This window comes from Astatotilapia calliptera, chromosome 3 (genome assembly GCF_964374335.1).
Source record: "Astatotilapia calliptera chromosome 3, fAstCal68.1, whole genome shotgun sequence".
Lineage (NCBI taxonomy): Eukaryota > Metazoa > Chordata > Actinopteri > Cichliformes > Cichlidae > Astatotilapia > Astatotilapia calliptera.
This window is the reverse complement of record NC_137424.1, coordinates 47,382,118-47,389,175: the sequence shown is the minus strand read 5'-3', so window position 1 is coordinate 47,389,175 and position 7,058 is coordinate 47,382,118.

The window sequence follows — 7,058 nt, the reverse complement described above, 5'->3', positions numbered from 1 at the left end:
GTCAACACATACAAGTACCTCGGGCTGTGGGTGGACAATAAACTGAACTGGTCATGCAACACAGAGCACCTGTATAAAAAAGCCCAAAGCCGACTGTACTTCCTCAGGAGGCTGAGGTCTTTTAACATCTGCAGGAAGCTCCTGAGGATGTTTTACCAGTCAGTGGTTGCTGGAGTACTTTTCTATGCTGTGGCGTGCTGGGGGAGCAGCACAGCAAAGAAGGACTCATCCAGGCTGGAGAAACTGATCAGGAAGGCTAGCTCTGTGGTCGGCATGAAGCTGGACACTCTGGTGACAGTGGCAGAGAAAAGGACACTAAAAAAGCTGCTGGACATTATGAACAATGCTGGGCATCCTCTGCACACGGCCATTAACAACCAGAAGAGTCTGTTCAGTGACAGGTTGCTTCTCCCAAAGACAAGAACTAACAGACTTAAAAGCTCCTTTGTCCCACACGCCATCAGACTGTTTAACGCCTCTCTGGAGGGGAGAGGGAGGGGAAACAGGAGGACAAAGGAGGGGGGAACGACTAAGCTGTAGTGCCTCTTCACCTCACTGTGCAATTACCTTTTTATGCAATACTTTTGTTAATAGTCAATGGTGCAATACACCTCAATACTTTAAATGTGCAATTCACTTGTATTTTTATTTTTATTCCTATTTATTCTATTTATCCCCTTCGTATATTTTATTTATATATGTCTCTGTATTTATATATGTGTGTGTGTGTGTGTGTGTGTGTGTGTGTCTGTGTGTGTGTGTGTGTGTGTGTGTGTGTGTGTGTGTGTGTGTGTGTGTGTGTATATATAATATTATGCTCACGCTCTGTAACTTCTGTCGGTGCTGTGCTTTTGGAAACCGAATTTCCCAGAGGAACCCACCCGAGGGATTAATAAAGTTTTATCTTATCTCTTATCTTATCTTATCTTATCTTATCTTATCTTATCTTATCTTATCTTATCTTATCTTATCTTATCTTATCTTATCTTATCTTATCTTATCTTATCTTATTGTCCAGACATGCCTGGTAAGGACATGAGGAGGAAACAGCAGGAGCTGTGTGAGGCTACTAAAGGCAGGGCTATAACATTTTTCTGTCATCATTTTATTATAAATTAAGTGCAAGAGTTGTTAGGTGTGGATAATTAAATTATAGTTTATTGCAATAGCAAGTTGTGCCTTGTTCTCAGATGGACAGCAAGTGGAGAGATATATATGAAATGATGGGATGGAAGGAAGAAGAGAAGCAAGGAGTGATTCACAGGCAGAGCCTAAATTATTTCTCACAGTTTTTTGTGTCCTTATGGTTCCAAGCGCTGTCACCAATCTTTGCATTTTGTTATTATCTCATGACACTTGTTTAATCAGCTACCATCTCTCCTGTGGACTTTTTAATGTCTACAGTCTCAGATCAACACAGCCCTGCCCTCCAGCACTATCCACAGCAACCCCTCAACAGCAACATTGTACCCATCAGGTAAAACATCTGCTACGTTTGCTTTGCCTTGTTGCCCATATTAGATTCTTGATGAATGTGTGTTGTTGTTATTCAGCCTGGTTCAATGTGCCCCTTTTTAACTTTGAGCACCCGCCCCTTTAAACCTCTCTGCACGGCCCTGCTAGGGGGTGTTGGGTTTAGGGAAGTTACGCAAATTTGCGCAGGTTTAGTAAACCTAGTGTTTGTTAATCATGTCCTTTCTGAAAGTCTTTGCAATCAGAAATACAATCTGAATAAACACATACAATACAAATACATTTTCTACGAGCTCCTCTGGTTCATATGTTTATCTGTTTTTTTCTTCATATCTATTTCTGTTATTTCAGCAATAACATTATATGTAGCAGCACCTGGAACATAAAAATATGACAATGCACAGATACATTGATAAAAAATCTTAATATGAGTGTCGAGTCTGAGTCTTAGTCAAGAAATGTACTTGATAATGAAGGTGGGAAGCGGCAATAACAGGCAGACAGAGATGGATAAATTCATCAAATTATCACTGATGGAGAAACAAACCTTTCTTAGATAAACTAAAGCAGCTCCACTCTGATCTGAGTCAGTGCACTAAAATCTAATCCAGTCTACAAACAAACATGTTGGTAACAAACATGAGAGTCCTCTGATCACATGACCTGCAATGGTACAAACGACTGATGCTCTGTTCTTCTTACTAAAACATGTTTATGGATCAGTATGAATCAAACAATAGGAGTCAGTGATGTACTCACAGAATAGGCCCAGCTCACAGAGCAAAGTGGCTCCCATCCTCACATCCAGCAGTGACACGTCTGAAAACTTCTACAACTTTCTGTAAAGAGAGAGAGTGAAGCAGCAGCACAGCAGATACCAAAGAGCTGAGAAGGAAACAAAGAGGGTTTCTTTTTACTTCTTCTCTCTGCTTCCTTCCTTTTCAACAGAACTAACACTCTTTAACAAAATCTGACCACAGCATGACGTGTTTATACTCTTATATTTATTTCAATTTTCATCTCTCCAGGGTGTATCCCACGTCTCATCCTAAAACAGCTTTGATCGGCTCCAAATCATCTGAGACGCTCAACTTTATAAACAATTAAGAAAATAGATTCATAGAAGAATAAAGTTTTAACTGATGCTGATAAACAGAGATGTCATTATATAACTAAAAATACATCTGAACTGACAAAGCTGAGCTTGACTCATTTAAAGTATTTCATTATACTAATGCAGATTTTTTTTTAACATGAAATTGTGGTTTGCTGATAAATTCACCTACATGTTGTGAGCAAGCTCAAGCTAAACAGAAATAGTGTCGTTAACCAGAAGTGGGCGTGAGGCAAGAGGAAGTCCTTCCCCCTCTCTCAGATTATATCTCTGTTACTTTAAAAGTGCTGCTGTGTTTATGGTGATGTCAGCTGGGCTGAGTTGCTGAGGCTAATGGGTCATGGTTTTGAAATCAAATAAACTTTAAACATGTGACATAGGTGTAAGTGTGACATGCTAAACTTCAATGCCACATCAGTGCCACAGTTTCACACTTTGTACTTTATACTTTACAGAAGAAAAGGAAGAAAATGCAAACAAAAAAACAAAAAAAATAGAGGTACAATGTCGCTTCACCTGTAGTTACACCCATTTACTTGTATTTATATTTATTTATTACTATTATTTTTAAATGGGTAACTACTATACACAGATCACAGCCACTTAGCAGTGGGTGTTTCCCCTTTTCACACTCTGGAAACCTTTTAAGAGACAAACGCTCATGTTGTCTTCATCTCAGTTTCACAAGAGATACCACAGAGTGAGATTTACACAGCACTTTTCTAGTTTTAAAATTACAGCCCCTCAGAATTTAAAGGGCCAGAGACCAATTAAACGCTCCATGCGCTAGGCAGTAAAGGGCCATTGCCATGTAAATGTGTGGTAAATTCTTCAAATATATATTTAAAAAAAAAAGCATTTTTAGGCCTGTTAATAAAATGTATTAATTTCTGCTCTTTAATACCTAAAAAAATCAACTGGCATGGTGTCCAGTTGTGTGCCAAAATTGGACATTTTTGTACAAGGTGTGGATATTCATGTATTGACAGTGCTGTAATTTTTCACTGTTTCACTTTAGAAACATAAATCTTTGCACAGATGATGTTTATATGTTGGTTACTGAATTTCTGAAATGAAATGTGAACCGAGTCATATTTTTAAAAGGGTTATATGCTAAAAATTAAAAAAAAAAAAAATTACAGTCTCAGTAACTTTCTCAGTACTTTGACACAGTAATGTCTGCTTCAATATTTACACCTCTGATGAAATTTCACAAGTGTTAACTTTATTTTGATACCAAGATTGTAAGGACAGAGTTTGTAATTGCAGAGACATAATCAATTAAATTTGGGCATTACATTTTCGAGCAGGAAACTCAGAAACCCCCTTGGGGCTTAAGAGGTTATATTTTATACCCTTTCGTCACCTTCATGGACAAAAACTGAAAATGCACAAAATCTGCCGTAAAATTGGCAGAAAAGAATATATTTTTGTCTTTTTTTCATTAAGTTCTTAATCAACTTGAGGTCTTTTCAAAATGATCACACATTAAGAGATTTACAGCAATTTTCAGATGATTTAAGATATTTTAAAATGACAGTTTAAACATTTTAATTATTAATTGTTTGTTGAAGTGTTTATTTTGCATATAATACATAGTAGGGGCAAGGGACACTGGTGGTGATCCGAGTCTTGGACATGTCAAAGATCAGCAACAAAACTGATTTGATTGTAATGTTATTGTTTTGTGAAGTGCAATGGAGAATAATGCCCTGTTCATGTCCACTGAAACCACTTTTTTTATCTCTCCGCCAACACGGTATAAAACAATGCATTCTGTACTGTCAGCTTTTAATTTTAAGGAAAAGCATTTGACATTTTTTTTTACTGTATTCTACCAGATCTAACCATTTTGCTACTGTAGGCCAATGCATGAAATTCTTGTATATTTGTCAGTTATATTATGGAGCCGTGTGTGTGTGAAACAATTTTCAAATCAATAGTTCAGATTCTTGCAGGAGCTTTCTTCTCTCAGGAACTCTCTGCAGGAGGGGGAGATACAGGAGAGGTGGAGGAAGATCTCAGCCTGGGCGTTTACCGTCTTATGTAGTCTGGAAGATGTGTGGTTGGTGGGGTGGGTGCAGTTTTCTCTGTGGTGGGGTTGGGTGGACTGTCCAGGGCTCTGTGGAGCCGGGGGGCGCTACTGCACTGGGCCCCGGTCTGATGGGCCTGGGCCCCCCTTCCCTGGCGGGTCGCGGAGGGTGGGAGTGCCTACTGGGGTCAGCGGGGGAGCTGGCCCCAGGGAGGGGTTACCTGCCCCTCCCTTCCTTCCCTCCCCATCTCCAGCCGCCTCCCTCTTCCCGCTCCTCCACAACCACCCACACATGCAGGGCCTTGGAGTGGGGGTATGTCACCAGGGTGCAGAGAAGGCTACCCCCCCCCCCCCCCCCCTGTCCCCTTCTGGCTGCCTCTGCCTCAATTTTATCCCACAACTTAGACATTCACATTATTCACACTCTCATTACACATACATATAGGATCTTGGGGGTGGGCACAATCACGGAGTCCAAATCACCATCAGGGTGTATACCTCACCCCTGACGTCGTTGCCCACCTCTCAATTTTAAATACACTTAGTCATTGAGGGTTAGCAGGAGGGACTATGCGCTTACCTGCTGCTCCTTGGCAGGTAGCTCCATGCCCTCCTGGGTTTTAATTGCACCTTAGAACACATATGCATCAACACTACAATGAGCGGGTGGAGGGAGGTTTGGAGTCTTCTCCCACCCCCATTCTCTGCGGCCTGCTGGAGCGGGAGGGCTAGTAGGAGGAGTTGGCCGTCCGACTGCGGTCTGGGGTGTGGGGCCTCCCTGCTACTGCGGAGTCGGGGTGGTCTGCCTCTCCCCACCGCAGGGAAAAGGGTAACACCACCTGGGTCTGGGTGCAATTTCCCCCTCCAGGGGCAAGGGTACCTAGACCCGGTTTGTAGAGTACGCTTGGGGAGTGTGATTGTGTGTACAACGTCTCTTTATGTCTGTCTCCACGTTGGTTGAGTGTGGAGTGAGTGCATATGAGAGCATGAGGGTGGGAATGGATGTTTGTGTCTGTGTGTGCCTGTATGTCTGTGTCGATATGTCAGGTTGGGTATCAGACGCCACCTCTCTGGGGACACCTCAGGCCCTCCAAGGTTTGGAGGCCTATCTCCACCCACCACCACTTCCCCTGCCGGTGGCGGACTCCCTCAGGTGTCGGTGTGTTGGTGGTTCTTTGTGTCTGGGGGTGGGCGTCCGGGTACACACCGGCTCACTCCTTGGCGGCCGCTTGTCGGGGCCTGGGGCCTGGGGCTCGCTCGGGCCCCTTTGGAGGTGGGGTGCCCCCGGCCTCTCGGCCTAGGGCTCGGTCACTCAGGCGCAGCTGGGGGCCGGCGGAGCTCACGGGCGCGTCACTGCAACTCCCCCTGACTTCTGCTCCGCGGCTGCTGGGCGAGCCCTCATCTGGGACTCTCCTCAGCTCTTACTGGGACAGTGGCGCGGCTGCCCCTCTGTTGGTCTTCCATGGTCTCTTGTGTTCTGGGGGCCTCTGGATGTCTGGAGTTTTGATCTCCTCCATACCCGCTTCACACCCTGGAGGAAGGGGCTGTGGCCCCCCCACACTCCCTAGCAGATCATTACATGGAGAAACCTTTGGAATGCAAGCATGCTGATCCACACAGGTATGCACACATGGGTATTCACAGACGCGGACTAAAGCTTTCTTGGCTGCTGCCTCAAAGCACACTGTGCGCTGTCTATCTTGCGTGCTGCACAATATCGTTTATTACTTAGTAAATACTGATATCTATGACTAGCTAGTTTATTGTGATGGTGCTTTGTTTTCTCTATTATTATGTTGCTCTTTGTTGTTTGCTGTCTCCTCTGTTTGTTTTTGTTTGTTTGTTTGTTTGTTTGTTTTTCTCCATACAGGTGACCCAGGAGTTTTTTTGTTTTTTTTTGTCTCTCTTCCCCCCCCTTCTCACCGTCTCTTCTCCCCTTTGGTTTTCTTTCTTTCTCTCCCCCTCTTTCTCTCATTCATTCCCCCTGTCCTATTTATTAAAAAAAAAAAAATGACAAAGGATGAACTGAAGCTCTGCCATCACGTAATGTCGCATACTGCTGTTTCTGATGTCATTTAGAAAAAAAAAAAAAAAAAAAATAGTTCAGATTAGTGTACAGTGTTTGCTGTAAGTGCCCATTTATTTCAATTATACATTAAGTTTTATAATAAAGAGTTGCATTTATATTTTAATGTGTTCAAGTATGTTTAGTAATTTATATTTTAGTAATTTAGTAAGTTCCATTAAGAGGGGACCCAACATATTTAAACATTTTTAAAAGTAACGCGATAGTTACTTTTCCTGGTAATTAGATATATTGTGATAATATTGTGACTCAGTTACTAACTTAGTTACTTTTTTGAAGAAGTAACTAGTAACTATAACTGATTACTTTTTCAAAGTAACTTGCCCAACACTGCTTACAGGACAGACACAATA